The following is a 27,979-nucleotide window of genomic DNA, read 5'->3' on the forward strand; positions in this document are numbered from 1 at the left end:
CCACACCCCCTGCCTGCTGACACATCTTGCCAGCCCAGCCTGGTGCTCCCCAAGCTCTGCTGGGGCACCTGGATCATCCAACCCACCCCTGTGGGTTTGTGCAGCAGAGCTTCTGTCAATGCTGCAGTTGTTGTTCTTTGTTTGCTTTACTATACACACCACTAAAGAACTGTTATTCCTATTCCCATATCTTTGCCTGAGAGCCCTTAATTTCATGATTCTAATAATTCAGAGGGAGGGAGTTTACATTTTCCATTCCAAGGAGGGCTCCTGCCTTCCTTAGCAGACACCTGGCTTTCAAACCAAGACAAGGTGAAAAATCAGCTCTTCCCAAGGAGTTTCCAGTATGGAGCTGAGACCCAATGGATGTTCCTGCCCCAGCGTTGAGACAGGTGCCCACAGGGATCCAGGATGATGTGGAGATCACCAGCCAGGCGTCTTCCCAACTTGGATAATTGGGAATGTGGATCAGCAGGGCTTTTCCAACTTGGATTATTGGGAATGTGGGACACCAGGGCTCTCTGCAATGTGGGTTCTCTGATGGGGGATGGAGTTGGAGCAGTGCACGAAGCTCCTCCTGCAGCTGGGGCACTTGCAGGGCTTCCCTTAGCGGTGCCTCCACTGGTGTTGATTCAAGACTGAGCTGGTCCTGAACCTCTTCCCACACTCCGGGCACTCGTAGGGCCTCTCCCCGGTGTGGATGCGCCGGTGCCTGGTGAGGTGGGAGTTGTGCTTGAAGCCCTTCCTGCAGACGGGGCAGCGGAAGGGCCTCTCCTCGGTGTGAATCCGCTGGTGGGTGAGGAGAAGGGAGCTGGTCGGAAACGATTTCCCACACTCAGAACACTCGTAGGGCCTCTCCCCTGAGTGGATCTTCTGGTGGGAGGTCAGGTGGGAGCTCCGGAGGAAGTTCTGGCCACACTCCCAGCACTCGTAGGGCCGCTCCCCGGTGTGGATGCGATGGTGGATGGTGAGCTGGGGGCTGTCTCTGAAGCCCTTCCCACACTCAGGACACTCGTAGGGCTTCTCCCCAGTGTGGATCATCTGGTGGTGGAGCAGGCGGGACCTCCAGCTGAAGCTCTTCCCACACTCCAGGCACTTGTGGGGCTTCTCCCTATCATCGAGCTGCTCATGGAGCACCAGCTCTGAGCTCTGGCTGAAGCTCTGTCCACCTTCCTGGCACAGGCTGGCTCTTTCCTCCGCAGAGTACCCTGGGCTGGGTTTACAGCCCTCCCTCCTGGGGGATCTCTGGGGCTTTTCCTCCCCATCGGATTCCTGCACCGGGGAGTCACTCAAAACAGCCTCTTCCATGAGGTTCTGCTGCCCTAGAGATTTGTCCTCCCTGCTCTCCATGCTCAGCTCCTGCTCTGGGGGAGGAAGGACAAGGACAGGATGGGATTTGCCTCCATGCCACAGGCAAGGGCAAGGAGATCCCCCCAGGGCTGTGCTGCAGCCGGGGCTGTGCTGGGCTGGGAGATGGAGCAGCACAGAGGGGCAAAGGGGCACTGACTTCCTCCTCACCTGCCTCAGTGTCCCGGGGCATCTTCCTCTTTCTTGCAGCCTCCTCCTCCATCCAGCCAAGGGTTGGGAATGGGAAATCCTGGTTTGCAGGGAAAACAGGGGATGAGCACACAGAGTTTCAAGGTCCTTCTGCCCAAGTCCATCTCTAGAAGTCACCAGGCATAAAAACATCGCAAACACCAAGATTTAGCACTGAAATTGGCTCCCAGGTGTTCTGTCTCTGTGGTCTCTCCCCTTTGGCATTTGGGTGTTCCCCTTATTCCAGCTGCTTGGGGGCACAATTGCATTGGGGGGGTCTCCCATCTACTCAGTCCTGCCCTCCCCAATCTGCTGGGAGTCACAGGAATCCAAAAAACAACAATTCCTGCCTTTTCCATCTCTCCATCATCTGGGATGATTGGAGTTTTGGGCTCCTGGGGTCCCTACTCCCCTCATTCTCTGCTTTGGGCTGCAGGGGATCCAAGGAGTCCCCCCTGCCAGGGACTGGTTTTTACTGGGGGAACTGGGAACGACTGGGAATGCCTGTGAGCATGCTGAGGGACACTGGGATATACCAGGAGTGTCTGTTAACCATACTCAGGTGACTGGAACCCCACTGGGAACAGGTGGGACCATGCTGGTGAGAACTGGAACCTCATTCTGGGGGCAACTGGGAGCGAGTGGGAGTGACTGGGTGTACACTGGGGACAACTGGGCATGACTGGGACCATGCTGACAGGGACTGGGATCATCTACGGATTGGCTGGCACTATACTAGGGACAACTGGGATCACACTGAGAGGAACAGGGATTGACTGGAACCGTGCTGGGGGCTACTGGGATCCTATTGGGATCACAGGAGGAGAAGCTGGCCAATGCTGGGAGTCACTGGCATCATACTGGATCATACTCACAGCCACTGGGACTGCACTGAGGGTGACTGGGAGTGGCTGTGAGCAACTGGCATCAGGCTGCAAGCAACTCAGGGCAACTGGGAGGGACTGGGAACATGCTCAGAGTAACTGGGATACACTGGGAGAGACTGAAACCACCCTGGGGGTAAATGGGAGCAACTGGAACCACACTGCATGATCATGGGAGCAGCTGTGCCCATGCTGGGATCATACTGGGATCCTGTGGGAAATGGCTGAGATCATACTGGGAGTGACTGGGAAGGTGCTGGCTCCAACTGGAACCATACTGGAAGCGACTGGGAGCAACTGGGCCCCCACTGGGACTGCCAGGGAGTCACTCTGAGCATGACTGCATGTTATGGTTTAGGCCTGGCAAAGCCAGGGCCCCCATAAATATACCTTTTACCTGATATCTGCTGTGAGATGTGGCCAGGAAATAAGCAAAGCAGGCTCCAACTTAAACATAAAGAGAAGTTTATTAACTAAACTACACACACAATTACTAACCTACACACACACAGGGAAAAAAAAACAAGGAGAATGAAAACTACACAGAAACACTTCCTTATCCTCCTCCCACCAAATTCCCAAACACATTTACATTTCCCAAAAAATTATCCACACTCGGTCTGGCACCACCCTTTGGAAAAAAAAATCAAATCTTCAGCTCATAAGGGATAGACGGAGTCCTTCCTTGTGCCATGGACTTCTTGTCACAATCAGCAATCCGCCCGGTATCTTGCTATCTCGTGACATCTCCTTTCCATGCCGAGGTGCTCTCACCACCTGGCATGGGATGGGGCAGGGGCCTGCCTTCAGGGCCTTTTAAGAATGCCTCGTCTCGTTCCAAGTAGAGTACAGTCACATCCCTGGGACCTCTGTCCCCCCCCCATGTCTTCTATACCCCCTGGGGCCGAGGGGTCTCAAAACCAAACTCTCTTGACGCCGAGCCTCCGCTTCCCCCTGCAATACAGCCTCTGCCTCACCAGGAAACAGTCCATGGAAATACAACAAAAAAGAGTCCAGCAAAAACTGCCACTCCATCTTCCTCCATTCCTACATCATCTCTCTTCTCCCTTTGCCAGACCCTCCTTACTGGCCTGATTTTCTTCCTTCATCTTCCACTCCTGTCCCTTTCCCAGGAAAGGCAATGTTCTGCGAAGCCTTCATTCCCCGAAGGGTTAAAGCTCTGCCAGGCGGCCGGACTGCCCGCTGCCCCCCCCCCCTTTCTCCTCCCAGCCGTGCTGCCTGCCGGCACATGATATCAAGTTTCAAGATATAGAGTTCGAGCACGGGCTGCATTCTCTGGGGGGGGAATAAACAGGTCGCTCAAGGGTCTGCCACCCTTCCTCCGAACCCGGGCCTACCGTAAATGGGCCACGTGGCTTTCCCCTCCCCCAGCCCAGCCAGCAACTGGGCCGGGGGAGAGACTTCTTCACGCCGGAAGTCCCAAGAGGACTCCGAAGGCCAAGAGCCCTGCTTTTAACCCCTTGGGTTCGTAGTCTCAAGAGGCGGATCCAAATGTCCCACTGGTCAAACTAAGTGCCCATCTTAAATTCCAATTACCCATTGGTAATCACAGCAAAACAAAATATCCCAGATGTCCCATTTCCGGTCAAACCACGACACTGCAATAATACTGGGAGTATCTGGGACTGACTGGGGTCATACTGGGGGTGACTGGAACCATACTGGGAGTGACTACTGCTCCTGCTGGGGTCATCCTGGGAGCCACTGGGATCACACTTTGGGCAACTGCCAGAAGCTGGGATCATGCTGGAGGCAACTGGGAGGAACTGGGAAAGACTGGGATCATTCTGAGCTAACTAGAACTGTACTAGGCACACTGGGATATGCTGGGAGTGTCTGTGACCATACTGGGGGGGCTGGAAGCACACTGGGAACAGCTGGGACCATGCTGGGGGCAACTGGGAGTGAGTGGGACCATGCTGAGAGGGACTGGGACTATTCTAGGGAAAACTGGGATCATACTGGGAGGAACTGGGAACAATTTGAATTATGCTGGAGGCAACAGGGATCATACTGGGATGACAGTGGCAGTAGCTGGGTCCATGCTGGGTGAGACTGGGATCACACTGAGGGTGACTAGAATCATACTGGGATTGACTGGGAGTGGCTGTGAGCAACTGGAATCATGCTGAAAGCAAGTGGGGGGAACTGGGAGTGACTGGGATCATACTGGGTGTAACTGGGATCATATCAGGAGTGACTGGGATCATACTGGGATTGACTGGGATCATACTGGGACTGACTGGGATCATACTGGGAGTAGCTACAATCGGACTGGGATTGTAGGGGGTGTGACTGGTCCCTGTCTGGGGGGTGCTGGGAGCTGCCAGGCGCATGCTGGGAGCCGACTGCGCAGCCACTGGGAGGAACTGGGAGCAACTGGGAATGGCAGGATGCAGCTGCAGCAGCGGCAGCTCCCCGGTGGCCCCGTGCCGGTGCCGCTCGTGGTGCCGGCTCTGGCTGTGCCGAGATCCCGCTGGAAGGGAATCCCAGCCAGGGACCCCACGGACACCAAACGGGGGAACCCCGGGCCGGGCTCCAACAGCGCCACGGGCAGGGAACGCAGGGACAGGAGAACTGGGGGGACACCGAGATTTGGGGGCTGGTGGGCACAGGGGGAACCAAAGGGGGAACCAAAGGGCGAGCTGGGAGAGCAGGGAACGGGGTTTGGAGGTTCCAGGACTGAGAAAAGGGGAGGCTGCGGTGGGCAGAGGGGGGACGGGCTGGGCTAAGGGGGTTCCTGCAGGCAGGAAAGGGAGCTCCAAGGGTCCCCAGTGTTCCCATTCCCAGCAAAAGGTGGGAAAAGCCAGGATGGCTGGGAATAGGGGTCTCGGATGTCCTCGGTGTGAAGGAGATGAGGGGTTGGGGTCTGGGAAAGGCAGGAATTGGGGTCCAGGGGCTCTCTGAGTGAAGGAAAAGGGGGCTCTGGGGGCTGGGAGAGGCGGAATGGCCGGGAAGGGGGTGCGGGGGTCACTGGTGTCGGATAAGGGGGTGCAGGGTGGATCCCCTGCCCGGGAATGGGGTTTCAGGGCCCCCCGGTGCTCCGGGATGGGCGATCAGACAGTCCCGGTGCCGGGGGTGCCCCTCAGTTCTCGCCGCAACCCCGGAGCCCCAGGAGCGCCCCCAGCCCCAGCGCTGGAGCCATCGCGCTGCTCCTCCTCACTCCCAGTGTGATCCCAGTATGGTCCCAGTAGAACTCAGTCATCCGGGAGCTGCTCCCAGGATGATCCCAGTACAGCCCAGTCACTCCCACTGCTGCCATCCCTCCCACCCCTCGCTCCGTTCCGACCTGGCCCGGCTCCATCCCCGCTCCTCCCGCCGGCTGCGAGGGCTCCGGGACCGGGGCAGGAGGAGGAGGCAGGGAGGAAGAGGCGGAGCGGCAGCAGGAAGCGGCGGGAGCAGAGCGCGGCCGGAATCGGGCGGCTCCGGCGCTGCCTGAACTCCGGACCCCGGGAGCATCGCCCCCCATCCCGCAGGTGCCCGGGGAGGTTCCCCCCCGTCCCAGCTGCTGGGGTTATATTTGGATTGTGGGTCCCCCTTCTCCTCGGTCCCCGCCCTGCCCAGGCTGCTGGCAGTCCCAGCAATGCCAAAAGCTCCCCCTTCTACGCTCTCCCCATTTCGGGATGCCGGGGCTCTTTGGGCTCCCGGGCTCCCTTCTCCCCTCATTCTCTGCTCTGGGCTGCAGCGGCTCCATGGAGTCCCCCCTGCCCCTCTCCAGGCTCTTGAGGCTCCCGCCAATGGCGGCGCTCCCCCCTCTCTGGGCTCCCCACTTTGGGCTCCTGGGGGACACAGGGCTCTGCTCCTCCAGGCTGCCTCTGCCGGCAGCCGCCACCGGCACTCCCGATGTCCCCCCGAGGGGCCTTTTCCGCTCAGCCTTGGACTGCTTCATTCTCCAAATATCCCCTGAAAAACCCAACTGGGAGTGGCTGGGAACATGCTGGGGGGAACTGGGCTACACTGGGAGATACTGGGAGGGACTGGAACAAAAGTGAAGGTGAAAGAGAGCAACTGGAACCATGAGGAGCACAACTGGTTCATACTGGCAGGGACTGGGAGCACACTGGGCTCAGCTTTGGATCATACTGGGAGGGACTGGACTAATACTGGGAGGATCTGAGAGTGACTGGGAACACACCCTGCCCATCCTCCCCCATACTGGGCCTCACTGGGAGCAGCTGGGAGCAAATGGCATCATACTGGGACTGACTGGGTTGATCTAGAAAGCAACTGGAACCATGCTGGAGGCAGCTGCGACCATACTGGGAAAAATTGGAAGCAACTGGGACCGCAATGGAGGGCTGGCATGTGACTGGGATCAAACTGGAGCCTACTGGGATCATATTGAGGTTGAAAGGGAGTGACTGGGATCACAATTTAGGCTACTGGGAGCAGCTGGGAGTGTGCATGGGGCAAATGGCATCATACTAGGATTGACTGGGTTGATCTAGAACAGAACTGGAACCATGCTGGAGGCAGCTGGGACCTTACTGGGAGAGAGTGGAAGCAAGTGGGATTATTCTGGGATCACACTGGGAGGGCTGGCATGTGACTGGGATCAAACTGGAGTTTACTGGGATCATACTGGGGTCAAAGTGAGTGACTGAGATCACACTTTGGGCTACTGGGAGCAACTGAAAGAAACTGGGATGATGCTGCAAGCAAACTGGAGGAACTGGGAAGGACTGGATGCATGCTGGAAGTAACTGGGATATACTGGGCATGACTGGGGGATCATACTGGAAGAACTGACACCTTACTGGGGCCACTGGCAGTGTCTGGAAATGACTACAGACATGCTGGGGGCAACTGGGATATACTGGGATTGTCTGTAACCATACTGGGGGGACTGGAACCACACTGGGAACAGCTGGGACCAAGCTGGAGAGAATTGGGACCACATTGGGGGCGACTGGGAGTGAGTGGGACCATGCTGGGAGGGACTGGGACTACAGCAGAGGCAACTGGTTTCAATTGGGACCATACTGGGAGTGTCTGTAACCATAGGGGAGTGATGGAAACACACTGGGAACAGCTGGGCCCATGCCTGGGATCATTCTGGGGGCACTCCATCAGACTGGGAGTGACTGGGAGTAACTGGGATTAGACTGCAGATGACTGGAATCATATTGGAGTGGCTACACTCATACTGGGATTATACTGGGAGTGAATGGAACCTGACTGGGGGTTACTGGGAGCTACTGGGCCCATGTTGGGAGGAAAATGGGCATATATTGGGAGCCACTGTGATCGGCTGGAAGGTTCTGGAACCATGCTGAGAAGACTGAGACTATAACTGGAGCAACTGGGAGTTACTGGGAAAGACAGGGATCATTCTGAGGTAACTCGAACCATACTGGGGTAACTGGGATATACTGGGAATGCCTGTAACCATACTGGGGAGACTGGAACCACACTGGGAACAGCTGGGATCTTGCTGGGGGCAACTGGGACAATGCTTGGGGCAACTGGGCATGATTGGGACCCTGCTGGGAGGGACTGGGACTAATGTCAGGTTAACTGGCATCATAATGGGAGGAACTGGGAACAACTGGAACTCTGTTGGGGGCAAATGGGATCAAACTTGAATCACAGTGAGAGCAGCAGGGTCCATGCTGGGTTAGACTGGGATCACAGTGACAGAGACTGGAATCATGCTGGGATTGACTTGGAGTGGCTGTGAGCAACTGGAATTGTGCTGAAAGCAACTAGAAAGTGGGAGTGACTGGGAGCATGCGGGGAGTGACTGGGATATACTGGGAGAGACAGAGAGTCACTGGGATCACACTGGAGGCTCCTGGACTCATGCTGGCATTGACAGGGGGCAACTGGGATCACACTGGTATCAGACTGGCAGTGACTGGGATCATACTGGGAGTGGCTACAATCATACTGGGGTTAGAGTGGGTGTGATTGGACCCTGACTGGGGGTTACTGGGAGCTACCAGGCCCTGCTGGGAGCCAACTGGGTCTCCCAGCAGCCTGGGGAGGGCGGGCACCGAGTGGACAGGGCACCCCCAGTCCAAGCGTGACCCCCAGCAGCTGGGACAGGGGGGAACCTCCCCGGGCACCTGCGGGATGGGGGGCGATGCTCCCGGGGTCCGGAGTTCAGGCAGCGCCGGAGCCGCCCGATTCCGGCCGCGCTCTGCTCCCGCCGCTTCCTGCTGCCGCCCCGCCTCTTCCTCCCTGCCTCCTCCTCCTGCCCCGGTCCCGGAGCCCTCGCAGCCGGCGGGAGGAGCGGGGATGGAGCCGGGCCAGGTCGGAACGGAGCGAGGGGTGGGAGGGATGGCAGCAGTGGGAGTGACTGGGCTGTACTGGGATCATCCTGGGAACAGCTCCCGGGTGACTGAGTTCTACTGGGACCGTACTGGGATCACACTGGGAGTGAGGAGGAGCAGCGCGATGGCTCCAGCGCTGGGGCTGGGGGCGCTGCTGGGGCCCCGGGGTTGCGGCGAGAGCTGAGGGGGATCCCCGGCACCGGGACTGCCTGATCGCCCATCCCGGAGCACCGGGGGGGCCCTGAACCCCCATTCCTGGGCACCGGGATCCCCCCGCACTCCCATTCCCGGGCATGGGATCCACCCTGCACCCCCTTATCCGGCACCAACAACCCTCGAACCCCCATTCTCGTGCATGGGATCCACCCCGCACCCCCTTCCCGGCCATCTCGCCTCTCCCAGCCCCCAGAGGCCCCTTTTCCTTCCCCCAGAGACTCCCTTGACCCCAATTCCTGCCTTTCCCATTCCCCAGCCCCTCCTCCACACCGAGGACACCTGGGACACCTATTCCCAGCCATCCTGGCTTTTCCCACCTTTTGCTGGGAATGGGGAACACCGGGGACACCGTTGATGTCCGTGGCGTCCCTGGCTGGGATCCCCTTTCAACGGGATCTCGGCACAGCCAGAGCCGGCACCACGAGCGGCACCGGCACAGGGCCACCGGGGAGCTGCTGTTGCTGCAGCTGCATCCTGCCATTCCCAGGGTCTCCCAGTTGCTCCCAGTAGCTGCGCAGTCGGCTCCCAGCATGCGCCTGGCAGCTCCCAGCACCCCCAGACAGGGACCAATCACACCGCCTACAATCCCAGTCCGATTGTAGCTACTCCCACTATGATCCCAGTCAGTCCCAGTATGATCCCCGTCAGTCCCAGTATGATCCCAGTCACTTGCGGTGTAACTCCAGTCACTCCCAGTATGGTCCTGGTCACTTGCAGTGTAACTCAAATCACTCGCAGTCACTCCCACTCTGATGCCAGTGGCCCCCAGTGTGATCCGAGTTGCTCCCTGTCAATGCTAGCATGACCCCAGGAGCCTCCAATATAATCCCAGTGATTCCCAGTCTCTCCCACTCTATCCCAGCCACCCCCAGGTTGCTCCCAGTCACTCCCACTTCTTTCGAGTTGCTCACAGCCACTCCCAGTCAATCCCAGTATGATTCCAAGAATCCTCAGTGTGATCTCAGTCTCACCCAGTATGGATCCAGCTGCTGTCAGTGTCATCCCAGTATGGTCCCAGTTTTCCCTAGATTAGTCCCAGTCCCTCTCAGCATGGTCCCAATCCGTTCCAGTTGCCCCCAGCATGGTCCAACTCGCTCCCAGTTGCCCCCAGCATGGTCCCAGCTTTTCCCAGTGTGCTTCCAGCCCCCCCAGTGTGGTCACAGACACTCCCAGCATATTCCAGTGTGCCTAGTACAGTTCTAGTTAGCTCAGAATGATCCCAGTCTTTCCCAGTTCCTCCCAGTGGCCACCAGCATGATCCCAGCTTCTGGCAGTTGCCCAAAGTGTGATCCTAGTGGCTCCCAGGATGACCCCCGCAGGATCAGTAGTCACTCCCAGTATGGTTCCAGTCACCCCCAGTATGACCCCAGTCAGTCCCAGATACTCCCAGTGTTATTGCAGTCATGCTCAGAGTGACTCCCTGGCACTCCCAGTGGGGGCCCAGTTGCTCCCAGTCGCTTCCAGTATGGTTCCAGTTGGAGCCAGCACCTTCCCAGTCACTGCCAGTACGATCCCAGCCATTTCCCATAGGATCCCAGTATGATCCCAGCATGGGCACAGCTTCTCCCCTGATCATCCAGTAGTGTTCCAGTTGCTCCCATTTACCCCCAGGGTGGTTTCAGTCTCTCCCAGTGTATCCCAGTTACTCTGAGCATGTTCCCAGTCACTCCCAGTTGCCCTGAGTTTCTTCCAACCTGATGCCAGTTGCTCACAGCCACTCCCAGTCACCCTCAGTGCAGTCCCAGTGGCTGCCAGTGGGATCCAGTATGATGCCAGTGACTCCCAGCATTGGCCAGCTTCTCCTCCTGTGATCCCAATAGGATCCCAGTAGCCCCCAGCACGGTTCCAGTCAATCCCTGTTCCTCTCAGTGTGATCCCAGTTGTCCCTAGTATAGTGCCAACCAATCTATAGATGATCCCAGTCCCTGTCAGCGTGGTCCCAGTCATGCCCAGTTACTCCCAGTAGAAACCAGTCCCAGTGCTGTCACTGCTGGGATCCCCCTGCCCTGTGTGTGTTCCCCCTGGCGGATGCGCCGAGAGGAGCCCCAAGGGCTGGCAGTGGCCAGGCAGGGTCCCCAGCAAGGCCCAGTTTGGATGTGCAGCCCCCAGTTTGCCCAGTTTGCCTCTCCTTTGGCCCGGGCAGGGTTCCCCCCGCCTGCAGCGGCTGGGAGCAGCCGAGAGCCCCGCGCTGCCCATCCCAACCTGTCCCGGCTCCATCCCCGCTCCTGCCATGGGCTGCGAGGGCTGCGGGAACGGGGCACCGAGGGCGTGGCTGCTGCTGGGGGAGGAGGAGGAGGGAGGGAAGGGCAGGGATGAAGGGGGAGAAGGAGCAGGGGTTAGGGGGGAGGAGGAGGGAGGGAAGGGGAAGTTTGAAGGAGGAGAGCCAGCAGGGATAGAAGAGGAGAAGGAGGTGGGCTGAGGGAGGAGGAGAAGGAGGGATGGAAGAGGAGGAGTGGGAGGAAAACAAAGAGGAGGGACAAAGGCAGATCGAGGAAAGTAGACGGAAGTCGCAGCCCTGAAGCCCCCCCTCAGCCTGGACTGAGTTCCAGTGTGGGCAGCAGAGAAGGGGGGGGTTCTGCTCTTGTGCCCCACTCAGGTGAGTCCCCACCTGCAGAGCTACCCCAGCCCTTGGGCCCAGCACAGAAAGGATCTGGAGCTGCTGGATCTAGTCCAGATGAGGCACCGGAGATGCTCCAAGAGCTGGAGACCCTCTGATCTGGAGCTAGGCTGGGAGAGCTGGGGGTGCTCACCTGGAGAAGAGAAGGATCCAGGGAGAGCTGAGATGTCCTGCAGCTCCCTCTGTGCTCTCAGGCAGGCAGAAGCAGGCTCTGGATTCAGCCCTGGAGCAGGGCAGGTGTTGGGGGTGTGACATGGAGCTGCTCTCCTTTGGGATATACCCTCCAGGTTGCAAGCTCCTTGGTGGAGGAGTGAATCCAGGAATGTGGCTGTGGTAGTCCTTCCTTGTGGCTTGCCCCCAGCCCTGCTGTTCCCTTGGCCGCTCCTGTGGGAGACAGTGCAGGTTTAGGTGCCTCAGCACCACCAAACCCTCCCTGAATTCGCAGCCCCCACCCATGAGATGGTGACTGGGGATGGGGAGCTCGGCCCAGATATCCTGGGGTGGGGGTCCCTGCATTTTTATTTTTTGGGGGGATGTTTGGAGAATGAAGCAGTCCAAGGCTGAGCGGAAAAGGGCCCTCGGGGGGACATTGGGAGTGCCGGTGGCGGCTGCCGGCAGAGGCAGCCTGGAGGAGCAGAGCCCTGTGTCCTCCAGGAGCCCAAAGTGGGGAGCCCAGAGAGGGCCGAGCGCCGCCATTGGCGGGAGCCTCAAGAGCCTGGAGAGGGGCAGGGGGGACTCCTTGGAGCCGCTGCAGCTCAGAGCAGAGAATGAGGGGAGAAGGGAGCCCGGGAGCCCAAAGAGCCCCGGCATCCCGAAATGGGGAGAGCGAAGAGCGGGGAGCTTTTGGCATTGCTGGGACTGCCAGCAGCCTGGGCAGGGTGGGCACCGAGGAGAAGGGGGACCCCCAATCCAAGCGTGACCCCAAGCAGCTGGGACGGGGGGGAACCCCCGAACAGCAGAGGGGAGGCACCAGGGACGAGGACCTCCTGGGAAGCTTTTTCAGGGCTAAATCTTGGTGTTCGGGAGGTTTTTCTGAAGCCCAGGTGTCCAGTGACTTGTAGAGATGGACTTGGGCAGAGGGATCTTCAAACTCAACATGCTCATCCCTTGTTTTCCCCAAACCAGGATTTCCCATTCCCGACCTCTGGCAGGCTGTCAGGAAGAGGAAGATGCCCCGGGACACTGAGGGAGGTGAGGAGGAAGTCAGTGCCCCTTTCCCCTCTGTGCTGCTCCATCTCCCAGCCCAGCACGGGCCCGGCTGCAGCACAGCCCTGGGGGGATCTCCTCCCTGGGGGGATCTCTCCTTGCCTGTGGCACGGAGGCAAATCCCATCCTGCCCTTGTCCTTCCTCCCCCAGAGCAGGAGCTGAGCATGGAGAGCAGGGAGGACAAATGCCCGCGGCAGAACCTGGTGGCAGAGGCCGTTTTGAGCAGCTCCACGGCGCAGGAAGCCAACGGGGAGGAAAAGCCCCGGAGATGCCGCACAAGGAGGGGCTGCAAACGCAGCTGGCAGGGATCTGAGGGGGAAAGAGCCAGCCTGGGCCGGGAAGGCAGGCGGAAATCGAGCCAGAGCTCGGAGCTGTTGCTGCATGAGCAGCTCCATGATGGGGAGAAGCCCCACACGTGCGTGGAATGTGGGATGAGCTTCAGGTAGCGGTCCAGCCTGAATCGCCACAGGAGGACCCACAGTGGAGAGAGGCCCCACGTGTGTGGGGAATGTGGAAAGAGCTTTAAACTCAGGTCCTACCTGAGCAGCCACCAGATGATCCACACTGGGGAACAGCCCTACGAGTGTGGGGAGTGTGGAAAGAGGTTCAGATCCAGCTCTGACCAGATCCGCCACCAAATGATTCACACTGAGGAACGGCCCTACAAGTGTGGGCAATGTGGGAAGAGCTTCACGACGAGCTTCAGTCTGATCCAGCACCAGGCGATCCACACTGGGGAACAAGCCTATGTATGTGGGGAATGTGGGAAGAGATTCAGTTGGAGCTCTGGCCTGATCAGGCACCAGAGGACCCACACTGGGGAACGGCCTACGAGTGTGATCAATGCAGGAAGAGGTTTCCGACCAGCTCCAATCTCCTCCAGCACCAGCGCACGCACACAGAGGAGAGGCCCTTCCGCTGCCCCGACTGCGGGCAGGGCTTCAGGCAGAATATCAGTCTTGTCAGGCACCGACGCATCCACACTGGGGAGAGACCACACGTGTGTGAGGGTTGTGGGAAGAGCTTCAGCCGGAGCTCCCACCTGATCAGGCACCAGAGGACCCACACTGGGGAACGGCCCCACGAGTGTGGGGAGTGTGGGAAGAGCTTCACCTTGCGCTCTAGCCTGATCTGTCACCAGCGCATACACACTGGGGAGCGGCCCTACAAGTGTGAGGAATGTGGGAAGGGCTTCACCCAGCACTCTAACCTGATCTACCATCAGCGCAGCCACACTGGTGAGAGGCCCTACGAGTGTCCCAAATGTGGGAAGAGCTTCTCACAGCGCTCTAACTTGACCCAACACCAATGGAGGCACTGGTAGGGGAAGTCCTGTGAGTGCCCCGAGTGTGGAAAGAGCTTTGTGTGCTGCTCCAGCTCCATCCCCCACTGGAGGAGGCACTTTGGGCATAGCCCTGGTCACTCACATTCCCTGTGATCCATGTTGGGAACTGTGGTAGATAGGGACAGGCAATCGGAACATCACGCGATGTGACGGAGAGCAGCAGGACTCCTTTTCCCCTAATCCCCTATCATAAGAGATCACTCCAGGAATGTAACTAGGAATGTAGCCCCCCTAAAGATAGTAGTGCTAGTAACTTTCCACTCCTTACTAACCATAGATGGTACTGCAGACCCCTCTGATATAGAGAGACCCCTTAGACTATAAAACCCCATGAGATGAGACATTAAAGGCCTTTGACCGTCTCCCACATTGGCGTCTGCGTGCTTCTCTGGCCCGAGCGACCCTGGAGAGTTTTGGGTCGCCGTGCTGCTCCTCGAAACCAGGTCGCCTTGCCTTATATCAGAAGGCAACAACTGGTGCCGAAACCCCCCGGGAGGGAGCTCGGGGAACGGGATTCACCTGGACAGAGGGCAGCAGCTGCAGCAGTGGGACCGACTGTAGCGGGCGGGACACCCCCAGGTCCGCGTGGACCATGGAAGCCACAGCGAAGGTCGTAAGTCAGGCTTATGAGCAATGGGGAATTAAATGTGAGCTCAGGAATTTTAATCTTGCTATTGCAAGGCTCCTAGAGCTGGGGACGATCGAACGTCCAGTAGCTACATTCGGAAGTGTGGGAGAAATGCACTGCCGCCTTAGCAGAGGACACTAAGTCCTCAGGCAGTGGTAAAAGCCTCAAAGCGTGGGGGAAAGTAGAAGAGGCCCTACGCAAGGCGTTAGAAGAACAGGAGACGTGGAAAGCTGCGCGTACATGTTTATTAGCTACACCAAAACTGGGGGTGGGGGCTGCGATGCAAACCGCCTCTGAGAGCGATCTGATTAAAGGTGGGAATACGCGTGGGCCGGGCGCGTTCCACCTCTCCCCGAGCCTGAGCCCAGACCCCCCGGAGCCCCCAGGGGACCCCCCGACCCTCCTGCGGAGCCCGCTGGGTCCCAGCCCCCCTGTGGAACCTCCCGAAAAATCCGCGGTTTCTTTATCCGTCCCTCCCCTGCCGATCGCCGATCCAGTGCAGGAGGCAAAGCAGCGTGTGCGGTCCTTTTGGGGGGAACTCACAAAAGAAGCCCGAGATGCCGAGAAAACGGCTAGCACAGACACGCGGGCGGCTGCGCCGCCACCACCCTATACGGCAAAACATGGTGCCAGCGACCCAGGGGATGGGCGGAACGTGCGAGTCCGCGGCGGGGAAACCCCAGAGGCGCGAGTAGTCACAGATGCGCATGCGCGGGAGACCAGCACAGAGCGCCTGCTCGGTCTAGAGCCACGGGTCCCCGCAAGTGCGCATGCGCGGGCGAGCGACAAAGAGCGCATATTCGCTCAAGAGCCGCGCCCAACGCTACTACCATATAAGGGATAGATCCCTCCCTCCGGGAGGCAGGGCAAGCCCAGGGGGCGGGAGCGGCACCACCCCCGAAGGGAGGAGCGAGGTCGAAGCCGCACAAAATGGCACGGAGCACCGGAAATGTACCGGCAGTCAACTTCTGGCTCAGAGTTAAGTAACAGCTGCTCAGACAGCTCAGAAGAGCCGAGTGAGCCCAGCTGGGACTCGAAAGCCGAGAGAGCAGAGTTAATGCGGATTCAAGCGAAACCGAATAAAGCTTTAAGCAATATCGGGAAACAATTGCAACACAAACTCACCAATTGGGGAAAAATAAAAATAACTTGTGCGGACTGGGCACCGGCAGCCACGATACACGCTTTCCCGGTGAGGGTCACCGGAGCACAGGGAAACCAACAAAGGACATATACCCCAGTAAACCCCAAAGATGTACAAGCGATTGTCAAAGCGATTTCAGAAAAAGGGATCAGCTCAGCTGTAGTATCCACTCTTGTGGATGGCCTTTTTAGCAATGACGATCTGCTCACTTTTGATATTACGCAAATAAGCCGCATGCTTTTTGATGGGTCGGGGCTGATTGTATTTAAGCAGTGTGGCAGAACGACCGCGTTAGCCCAGGCTTCTGGGGAAGGGCAACAACTCAGCGAGCTGTCCCCAGCCGGCACAGCTTTCCCTGGCAGCACCCCCACTCCAAGCACACCTGAGAGGGATGTGTTGGAGCTGCGGGAAGACACCTCGCTAGGGACTGTAGATCCCGGCCCCGGGGAAACGGGAGAGGGAGGGGGCGCGCGGGCCATACTCAGCCTCCTCCCACTGCGAATGCGAGACAGCCCATCTATGCCAACCCCCAGTGGGGCAGGGGACCCCTGTACCCCATACCCCCACAGGTAGCAGTCAGTTTCGCACCCCCGCCAGCAGTACTTACACACCCCCTACCGCCACAAGCCGCGCCGGTGCCACAGGACCAGCAGTGGGCCCCGCAAAACGGGACCCCTGGGTGGCCCTGGCCATTAAAATAGGGAAGGAGCCCCTGATGGTGTGGGGGACATGCCGGCTTTATGGCAGTCAGGATCCCCACGTCATAGGGCTTCAGTTTTGGGCGGACACGGGATCAGACTGCACGATTTTTCTCCAAGCACATTGGCCCGGACATCGGCAATTCAAAGAAGTCCCTCCAGTGAACGGAGTGGGAGGGCAGTCCCGGGAGCTGACACCGCAAGCAACGAGTTCCCTCGACTTCATTGAAAGCCCGATGTCCACTGGCATACTTGCCAGGTGGAACCCAGCCATGCCGCTGGACCTATACGTCCACTTTACACCAAAGGGGGGAGTGGGAGCACTCGCCCAAGGACCTCCCGAAAAGTCCCGACCAATCCAACGGGTGGTCCTCGGAAGACCTGCTCGTGCTTTTTCCCCGGGAATCGAATGCATTACTAACCTCATCGTGAAAGGCAGGAAACTCGCCTTGAAACACCTGGGAACCGAGCCGACAAGCATCCACCTTCCTTTCCGCAAGCAACCGACAACGGAGTCAGCCACAATATCGGAGCACCTAGCCCTTGCTCTCACCGGCTTCGGAGGAGAAATCTCCTACTCCTCCAGACCACCCTGGACTCAGCTGCTGACCATTGTCGACATGGACATACCGCCAAAAGTCATGGACCGACCGCAGCCGGGACCAACGGTCTTCACAGACGCTTCCTCCGTGACTTCAACCGCAACAGCAGTGTGGCAGGCAGGAGAACAATGGCATTGCGTCAAAGCGTGTGACCCCACACTCTCAGTGCAACAACTGGAGGCAGCAGCAGTCGTCTTAGCGTGTGGACTCTTCCAAGAAGAACACCTCAGCATTGTAACGGACTCTATATTCGTGGCAAGGCTTTGCCTAGCCATGGCAGGACCAGGAGTGTCAACATCTGCAGCAGCCCTAATGCTGGAAGAAGCACTCTCCTCGCGACAGGGCACTGTGTCAGTCATTCACATCAACAGCCATGACCCAGTCAAAGGTTACTTCCAGACTGGCAACGACAAAGCAGACGCCGCAGCAAAAGGCGTATGGACGTTGCAGGAAGCTCGTCAACTGCACGAGTTGCTCCACATCGGAGCCAAAGCACTGGCGAAGAGATGCGGAATCCCGACAGCGGACGCGAAACATGTGGTAGCCACTTGCCCTCATTGCCAAAAGTCACCCCTATGGACCTGCGGGGTCAACCTGAGAGGTCTCAAGCCTTCAGAGATCTGGCAGTCAGACTTCACTTTGTGTCAACTGCTGAAGCCCCGAGCATGGCTTGCAGTGACAGTGGACACTTATAGCGGAACGATCATAGCCACACAGCACCCCAAAACTAACTCCAAGGCCACAATTCAGCACTGGCTGACAGCCATGGCTTGGCTTGGTATCCCCAAGCAGATAAAAACTGACAATGGTTCCAATTTTGCCTCCAAACCAGTGCAAGAATTTGCCTCATAATGGGCACATTAGTGCAAGGTATCCTGTATAACAGTACCGGGCAGGCCATAGTTGAGCGAGCAAATCAGACCCTGAAAAGCAGGCTAGAAGTGTTGGTGAAAGCAGAGGGCTTTGCCAATTCCATTCCCCCAGGAGATCAGGCGTGTATGTTGGTAACCGCTTTGCTAGCACTGAATCAATTCCCTAGGGGGGATGAAACAAACAGTCCTGTTCAAAAACACTGGGCCACCCGAGCGCTAGAGGAGGGCCCGCGGGTTGTAATTAGAAATGAGCTAGGCGAATGGGAACGGGGCTGGAGGCTGATGCTCACGGGGAGGGGCTACGCAGCTGTCAAAAAGGACGGCAAAATCAGGTGGTGTCCACTTAAGTCAATCAAGCCCGACCTTCACAACGAGCAGAATGAGGCTGACGAGAGTTGCGAGTTTCTGTTTACAGGACATGCTCGTGGGACGTCCTCGTGATGCGTACATCCCCATTCCAGAGGAAAGCGACAGAGCACCAAGCCGCCAGGCAGCGCCCGGGAGACCCGCACGGGTGGGACCCAAATATCAACGGTGTTTCTGTGTGATTTTGCTGTTAGGGCTTGTCGCCAGAGGGCAAGCCAGCCCAGACCACTACCCCCATCGGCCATTCAGGTGGGTCATGCGACACCTTAGTAGCGACAAGGTGCTCAAAGAAATCACCACACCGAACGCCCCATCCTTCGTGCTCCGCATCACCAACCTGTTTCCAGGACAACCAAAGGTAGACCCCCATTCCCCACACGCCACACACACATACCTATCCTATTGGGGCCCAGCTTCAAACAAAGGAAAAAGCTACTGCAATCACCCAGGGTGGGGATATTGTGGGCACTGGGGCTGCGAAACCATAGTTACAGATGCCAGACCGTCGGGGCCTGGGTGGGATCCACAAGAGCCCGACAAATTCTTACAGTTCACCTGGGCACCCATCGGCTGCAAAACACCCGTCTTCCTCCAGGGAAGTTTCTATCGAAACTGCCATAAAATCCCTAAAATTTGGAAATGCACTGGCCGTAACATGACGGCTTTGCAGCCAGATCACCCTAGTTGGGCCATAGGCAGAATGTGGACAGTAGTCCTTCAAGGGTCGAAAGAGAGGGTGAATGTGCAAATTATCAGGCTCCAACCGTCGGCACCCCGAGCGGTTGGACCCAACAGAGTGATTAAAAGCACGCAGAAAGGGAGAAACACGACCTACCCCAAAGCCTTGCCCACAAAGGTCACCAATATCCCAACTAGCCATGCAGAAGCCTTTCAGATAGGCCGCTCAGCCCCGTCGGACTCAGACCCAATCCTTTGTATGTTAGAAGCTACCTTTCTATCCCTGAACGAATCCAACCCTAACCTAACCGAATCCTGCTGGCTTTGTTACAATGTCAAACCCCCCTTTTAAGAGGGAGTCGCTTTAAACACTCCCATCAGTTACTCCACAGCCGATGCCCCTCACCAGTGCAGATGGGATAACCCTCGCAAAGGAATCACCCTGAGTCAAGTCACAGGCCAGGGCAGATGCTTTGGCAATGCAACCCTAGCTAGGCGGAAAGGCAACGTCTGCACCAAAGCTGTCAAGCCCAACAGGAAAAACAATAAGTGGGTAGTCCCATCCACATCTGGGATGTGGGTTTGCCAGCGATCTGGAGTGCGTCCCTGTGTGTTCCTCGCCAAATTCAATGACTCTAACGACTTTTGTGTTCAAGTTCTGATTGTTCCTAGGGTCCTGGACCACTCAGACGCAGACCTCCTGTTCATGCGGCAAGGAGGCCTGTGTGCTGCCTTGAAAGAGGAGTGCTGCTTCTACGCAGACCACACGGGAGTCGTAAGAGACTCCATGGCAGAACTCCGAAACAGACTGGCTCAGAGACAGAAAGACAGGGAAGCCCAACAGGGTTGGTTTGAGTCCTGGTTCAATCAATCACCATGGCTAACCACCCCAATTTCTGCCCTAATAGGTCCATTGGCAATGCTACTTTTAGCTGTTACCTTCGGACCATGCCTGCTGAACAAGCTAGTCTCATTCGTTCAGACCCGTCTAGAACGGGCCAACATCCTGTTCATAGGCCGGCGACAAATGCTGTGAATTCAACCAGGGAACACTGCCAGTCACAAGATTTTCTGAACTTGCCTGGCAAAAACTCACTCAGATTTACCAAACCAATTTCCCTTGTCAAACTACAACCTTATACCTCACTTCAGTGCCTATATATATGACTACCTCATTCATTTGTGAGAAAGGGGGGGGCAGATGTGGTAGATAGGGACAGGTGGTCGGAAGATCTCGCGATGTAACGGGAAGGCAGGACCCCTGTTCCCCTTAGATAAGAAATTAACATAGGTATGTAGCCTCTCTAAACCGAATACCAGTAACTTTCCATTCCCTACTCAGTAACTTTCCACTCCTTACTAACCATAGATGGTAAAGACAGACCCCCCCTCTGACGTAGAAGACCCCCTAGATTATAAAACCCTGTGAGATGAGATAATAAAGGCCTTTGGACCGTCCACCACATTGGTGTTTGTTTGCTCCTTGGCCCGAGCGACTCTGGAGAGTGGGTCGCCATGCCGTTTCCTCAGAACCAGGTCGCCTTGCCTTATACCAGAAGGCAAAAGGTCCTCTGGTGCAGGATCAGGCTAGAGCTCCACCTGAAGCTCTTCCCACACTCCCCGCACTCATAGGGCCTCTCCCCATTGTGGGTTCTCTGGTGCCTGATCAGGTTGGAGTTCCACCTGAAGCTCTTCCCACATTTCCCACATGTGTGGGGCTTCTTCCCATCATGGAGCTGCTCATGGAGCACCAGCTCTGAGCTCTGGCTCCATCTCCCGCCGCCTTCCTGGCCCAGCCTGGCTCTTTCCCCCTCAGATCCCCGTCAGCTGCGTTTGCAGCCCCTCCTCGTGCGGCATCTCCGGGCTTTTTCTCCCCGTTGGCTTCCTGTGCCGTGGAGCCGCTCAAAACAGCCTCTGCCACCAGGTTCTGCCATGGGCATTTGTCCTCCCTTCTCTCCATGCTCAGCTCCTGCTCTGGGGGAGGAAGGACAAGGACAGGATGGGATTTGCCTCCGTGCCACAGGCAAGGGCAAGGAGATCCCCCCAGGGTGTCCCCGCCAGGAGGGTACCGGCAGCCCCCAATGTCCCCCTGTGGGGCCTTTTCCGCTCAGCCTTGGACTTGTTCATTCTCCAGTCGTCCCCCCAAAAACCCAACCCAGGGACCCCCAGGGATATCTGGGCCGGCCTCCCTCTCCCTGCTCACCTGCACGATGGGGGGCGGGCGATGATCCCGCAGGTGGGGGCTGCAAATTCAGGCCGGGCTTAAAACCGCTCTGCGCCTTCAGCTCAGCCTTGATCCGCCTTTGTCCCTCCTCTTCCTCCCGCTCCTCCTCTTCCATCCCCCCTCCTGCTCCTCTGTGTTATCCCCACCTCCTTCTCCTCTTCCATCCCGCCCCTTCCATCCCTTTTCCTCCTCCTCCTCCCTAACCACACCTCCTTCTCCTCCTTCCATCGCTGCTCTCTCTCCGCCTTCATCCCTCCTCTTCCATCCCTCTTGTCCCTCCTCCTCCCCCATAACCCACTGGAACCCTGAGGGGAAAGGGGGCAGAGAAAGGGCGGGAACCGTGAGGGGAAAGGGGCGGGCTCAGGCCAAGGGCGGCAACTGTGAGGGGACACTCTGGGAGCGGCACGCTGCAAACAGAACTGCAACAGACTGAACATGAACGGGAGAGAACGCAGAGAGAAAGCAGTAAGTCTGGGAGTTTTATTTGCTATAAATACATCTGTTGCCTTCTGATATAAGGCAAGGCGACCCGGTTCTGAGGAACAGCACAGCGACCCACTCTCCCTGGTCACTTGGGCCAAGGAGCACGCAAACACCAATGTGGTGGACGGTCCAAAGGCGTTTATTAACTCTTCTCGTGGGGTTTTATAGTCTAAGGGGTTCTCTATGTCACAGGGGGGTCTGCCTCTACTATCTATGGTTAGTAAGGAGTGGAAAGTTACCAGGGGTGGAATAGACAGTTACTACCCTTAGGGGGGTTACATTCCTCCTAGGGTGGTTTCTTATCTTAGGGGAACAGGGGGTCCTGCCTTTCTGTTACATTGCGTAATCTTCCGAACGCCTGTCCCTATCTACCACATACATCCCACACACCCAGTCCCTAGCACTTGAAATTGAGATCCCAGCACTCGAAATTGAGATCCCACATCTCCCAGTCTCTTCCCAACCCCATCTAAGCCATGTCAGTGGCTGTGCAATCAAGTGAATTTGTAAAGAGGTAGAGTTTGTTTGAGGTGGGAAAAAACCGCTTTGATGTGGGTCTGAATCCTTTCCGGGTAAGATCAAGCACTTTTCAGTGGGATTTGAGTTGTTTTGAAGTTACAGATACATCCCTCTTGGCTGTAAGACTGCAGAGAGGGAGAAGAGAAAAAAATTAAGGCCAAACAAAAAGGAGAAGCAGCCAAGTGTGTTGCCAACATGGATCACAGGGAATGTGAGTGACCACGGATGTGCCCAAAGTGGCTCCTCCAGTGGGGGATGGAGCTGGAGCAGCGCACGAAGCTCTTCCCACACTCGGGGCACTCTCAGGGCTTCCCTTACCAGTGCCTCCGTTGGTGTTGGGTCAAGTTAGAGCTGCAGGAGAAGCTCTTCCCACACTGAGGACACTCATAGGGCCTCTCCCCAGTGTGGATGCGCTGATGGATGATGAGGTGGGAGTTCTGCATGAATCCCTTTCCACAGTCAGGGCAGTGGAAGGGCCTCTCCTCTGTGTGAATCCGATAGTGCAGGAATAGATGGGAGCTGCTCGTAAAGCCCTTCCCACACTCGGAGCACTCGTAAGGCCTCTCCCCAGTGTGAATCATGTGGTGCCTGACCAGGGTGGAATGGTGGCTGAAGCTCTTCCCACACTGACCACACTCATAGGGTCTCTCCCCAGTGTGGATGTTCCGATGCTGGATCAGGCTGGAGCTGCGGCTGAAGCTCTTCCCACACTCGGAACACTCATAGGGCCTCTCCCCATTGTGGATCATCTGGTGGCTGATCAGGTGGGAGCTCCTTCTGAAGCTCTTCCCACACTAGGAACACTCATGGGGTCTCTCCGTTGTGTGGATGCGTTGATGCTGCATCAGGGTGGAGTTCTCCCTGAATCCCTTCCTGCACTCAGGGCATTGGAAGGGCCTCTCGTCCGTGTGAATCTGATAGTGCAGGAGGAGATAGGAGCTGGTCTTAAACCTCTTCCCGCACTTGGAACCCTCGTAGGGCCTCTCCCCAGTGTGGATCTTTAGGTGCACGATCAGGGCAGAATAGTGGCTGAACCTCCTTCCACAGTCCGCACACTTGTACGGCCTCTCTCCAGTGTGGGTCCTTGATGAGGCCGGAGCTCCTGCTGAAGCTCTTCCCACATTGCCCACACTGGTAGGGCTTCTTCCCGGTGTGGATCACCTGGTGCCTGATCAGGTGAGAGCGCCGTCTGAAGCTCATCCCACACTCTCCACACTCATAGGGCCGTTCACCAGTGTGGGTCTTCGGGTGCAGGATCAGGCTGGAGGTCCAGCTGAAGCTCTTCCCACACTTCAAGCATGTGTGGGGCTTCTCCCCATCATGGAGCTGCTCGTGGAGTACCACCTCTGAGCTCTGGCTCCATCTCTGGCCGCCTTCCTGGCCCAGGCTGGCTCTTTCCCCCTCAGATCCCTGCCAGCTGCGTTTGCAGCCCCTCCTCGTGTGGCATCTCCGGGGCTTTTCCTCCCCGTTGCCTTCCTGCCCCGTGGAGGTGCTCAAAACGGCCTCTGCCACCAGGTTCTGCCATGAGCATTTGTCCTCCCTGCTCTCCATGCTCAGCTCCTGCTCTGGGGGAGGAAGGACAAGGACAGGATGGGATTTGCCTCCGTGCCACAGGCAAGGGCAAGGAGATCCCCCCAGGGCTGTGCTGCAGCCGGGGCCGTGCTGGGCTGGGAGATGGAGCAGCATAGAGGGGAAAGGGGAACTGACTTCCTCTGCACCTGCCTCAGTGTCCCAGGGCGTCTTCCTCTTCCTTGCAGCCTCCCTGGTGTTGGCAATGGGAAATTATGGAGTAAGAGGGTAGGAGTGTAAGAGAGTAAGGTTGCCATAACAATACAATAAATATTCTTCTCTGTTGAATATTCTATTACTCACTAACCAATCTAGGGCAAGATATAAATCCTATAGCATTTACATACAGCCTATAAAAGTCATTACATCACCATACTGTGTTACATTTCAAACCATAAATACTTCTCTTTGGACTCCTCCTTCTGAGCTAGTAGGGTCTGCTCTGACCCCTGGGTCTGTCTGCAAGCAGAGGGAATTGTTTCATCAAAAGGAGATTACCTTCAGTTGGACCACACCATTGTTTTCCAATTGTTCACTAAGGTATCTAAAAGCTTGCTTTCATCTCAGTCTTGCTTAGACTTTCCATATTATCAAAATCTTTTGCCAGACAATCATATTTATAAGGCTTCCCTGTTTCATCTTCCCCAACACACATGGAGTTTGAAGGTCCCTCTGCCCATGTCCATCTCTACAAATCACAGGACACCTGGGCTTCAGAAAAACCTCCCAAACACCAAGATTCAGCCCTGAAAAAGCCTCCCAGGACTTCCCTGTCCCTGGTCCCTCCCCTCTGGTGTTCGGGGGTTCCCCCCTGTCCCATTTGCTGGGGTCACATTTGGATTGGGGGTCCCCTTTCTCCTTGGTGCCCACCCTGCCCAGGCTGCTGGCAGTCCCAGCAATGCCAAAAGCTCCCCCCTCTTCGCTCTCCCCATTTCGGGATGCCGGGGCTCTTTGGGCTCCCGGGCTCCCTTCTCCCCTCATTCTCTGCTCTGAGCTGCAGCGGCTCCAAGGAGTCCCCCCTGCCCCTCTCCAGGCTCTTGAGGCTCCCGCCAATGGCGGCGCTCACCCCTCTCTGGGCTCCCCACTTTGGGCTCCTGGGAGACACAGGGCTCTGCTCCTCCAGGCTGCCTCTGCCGGCAGCCGCCACCGGCACCCCCCGATGTCCCCCCGAGGGGCCTTTTCCACTCAGCCTTGGACTGCTTCATTCTCCAAATATCCCCTGAAAAACCCAACTGGGAGTGGCTGGGAACATGCTGGGGGGAACTGGGCTACACTGGGAGATACTGGGAGGGACTGGAACAAAAGTGAGGGTGAAAGAGAGCAACTGGAACCATGAGGAGCACAACTGGTTCATACTGGCAGGGACTGGGAGCACACTGGGCTCATCTTTTGATCATACTGGGAGGGACTGGACTAATACTGGGAGTATCTGAGAGCAACTGGGAAAACATCCTGCACATCATCCCCTATACTGGGCCTGACTGGGAGCAACTGGGAACCTGCTGGGAGTAAAAGGCATCATACTGGGACTGACTGGGTTGATCTAGGAAGCAACTGGAACCATGCTGGAAGCAGCTGGGACCATACTGGGAGAAATTGGAAGCAACTGGAACCACACTAGGAGGGCTGGCATGTGACTGGGATCAAACTGGAGTTTACTGGGATCATACTGGTGTCAAAGTAAGTGACTGAGATCACACTTTGGGCTACTGGGAGCAACTGAGAGAAACTGGGATGACGCTGCAAGCAAACTGGAGGAACTGGGAAGGACTGGATGCATGCTGGAAGCAACTGGGATATACTGGGCATGAATGGGGGATCATACTGGGAGAACTGACACCTTACTGGGGCCACTGGCAGTGTCTGGAAATGACCACAGACATGCTGGGGACAACTGGGATATACTGGGATTGTCTGTAACCATACTGGTGTGACTGGAATTACACTGGGAACAGCTGGGACCATGCTGGGGGGAGCTGGGACAACATTGGGGGCGACTGGGAGTGAGTGGGACCATGCTGGAAGGGACTGGGATCATATGGGAAGTGACTGGGATTTAAGCAGAGGCAACTGGTTTCAACTGGGACCATACTGGGAGTGTTTGTAACCATAGGGGAGTGATGGAAGCACACTGGGAACAGCTGTGCCCATGCTGGGAGCAACTGAGATCACACTGGGTGCACTGGCATCAGACTGGGAGTGACTGGGAGTAACTGGGATTAGACTGCAGGTGACTGGAATCATACTGGAGTGGCTACACTCATACTGGGATTATACTGGGAGTGAATGGAACCTGACTGGGGGTTACTTGGAGCTACTGGGCCCATGTTGGGAGGAAAATGGGCATATATTGGGAGCCACTGTGATCGGCTGGAAGGTTCTGGAACCATGCTGAGAAGACTGAGACTATAACGGGGGCAACTGGGAGTTACTGGGAAAGACAGGGATCATTCTGAGGTAACTAGAACCATACTGGGGCAACTGGGATGTACTCGGAATGCCTGTAACCATACTGGGGGGGCCTGGAACCACACTGGGAACAGCTGGGATCTTGCTGGGGACAACTTGGGCCACGCTTGGGGCAACTGGGCATGATTGGGACCCTGCTGGGAGGGACTGGGACTAATCTCAGGTTAACTGGGATCATAATGGGAGGAACTGGGCACAACTGGAACTCTGTTGGGGGCAAATGGGATCAAACTTGAATCACAGTGAGAGCAGCAGGGTCCATGCTGGGTTAGACTGGGATCACACTGGCAGAGACTGGAATCATGCTGGGATTGACTTGGAGTGGCTGTGAGCAACTGGAATTGTGCTGAAAGCAACTGGTAGAAAGTGGGAGTGACTGGGAGCATGCGGGGGGTGACTGGGATATACTGGGAGAGACAGAGAGTCACTGGGATCACACTGGAGGCTCCTGGGCTCATGCTGGCATTGACAGGGGGCAACTGGGATCACACTGGGGGCACTGGTATCAGACTGGCAGTGACTGGGATCATACTGGGAGTGGCTACAATCATACTGGGATTAGAGTGGGTGTGATTGGACCCTGACTGGGGGTTACTGGGAGCTACCAGGCCCTGCTGGGAGCCAACTGGGTCTCCCAGCAGCCTGGGGAGGGCGGGCAACGAGTGGACAGGGCACCCCCAGTCCAAGGGTGACCCCAGCAGCTGGGACAGGGGGGAACCTCCCGGGGCACCTGCGGGATGGGGGGCGATGTTCCCGGGGTCCGGAGTTCAGGCAGCGCCGGAGCCGCCCGATTCCGGCCGCGCTCTGCTCCCGCCGCTTCCTGCTGCCGCCCCGCCTCTTCCTCCCTGCCTCCTCCTCCTGCCCTGGTCCCGGAGGCCTCGCAGCCGGCGGGAGGAGCGGGGATGGAGCCGGGCCAGGTCGGAACGGAGCGAGGGGTGGGAGGGATGGCAGCAGTGGGAGTGACTGGGCTGTACTGGGATCATCCTGGGAGCAGCTCCCGGGTGACTGAGTTCTACTGGGACCGTACTGGGATCACACTGGGAGTGAGGAGGAGCAGCGCGATGGCTCCAGCGCTGGGGCTGGGGGCGCTCCTGGGGCCCCGGGGTTGCGGCGAGAGCTGAGGGGGACCCCCGGCACCGGGACTGTCTGATCGCCCATCCCGGATCACCGGGGGGGCCCTGAACCCCCATTCCTGGGCACCGGGATCCCCGCGCACTCCCATTCCCGGGCAGGGGATCTACCCTGCACCCCCTTATCCGGCACCAACAACCCTCGAACCCCCATTCCCGTGCATGGGATCCACCCCGCACCCCTTTCCCGGCCATCTCGCCTCTCCCAGCCCCCAGAGCCCCCTTTTCCTTCCCCCAGAGACCCCCTTGACCCCAATTCCTGCCTTTCCCATTCCCCAGCCCCTCCTCCACACCGAGGACACCTGGAACCCCTATTCCCAGCCATCCTGGCTTTTCCCACCTTTTGCTGGGAATGGGGAACACCGGGGACACCGTTGATGTCCGTGTGGTCCCTGGCTGGGATCCTCTTCCAGCGGGATCTCAGCACAGCCAGAGCCGGCACCACGAGCGGCACCGGCACAGGGCCACCGGGGAGCTGCCGCTGCTGCAGCTGCAT

The 27,979-nt window shown here is 57.4% G+C and overlaps 1 pseudogene; it reads right to left on the bottom strand.

Annotated features, from left to right (window-relative positions):
* Window positions 1–462: 462 nt before the first annotated feature.
* On the bottom strand, window positions 463–27,979 carry LOC128946673 (zinc finger protein 883-like; annotated as a pseudogene).

Source organism: Melozone crissalis, unplaced genomic scaffold (genome assembly GCF_028551555.1).
Source record: "Melozone crissalis strain CALT ecotype California unplaced genomic scaffold, PUWL_Pcris_2 ptg000082l_1, whole genome shotgun sequence".
Classification (NCBI taxonomy): Eukaryota; Metazoa; Chordata; class Aves; order Passeriformes; family Passerellidae; genus Melozone; species Melozone crissalis.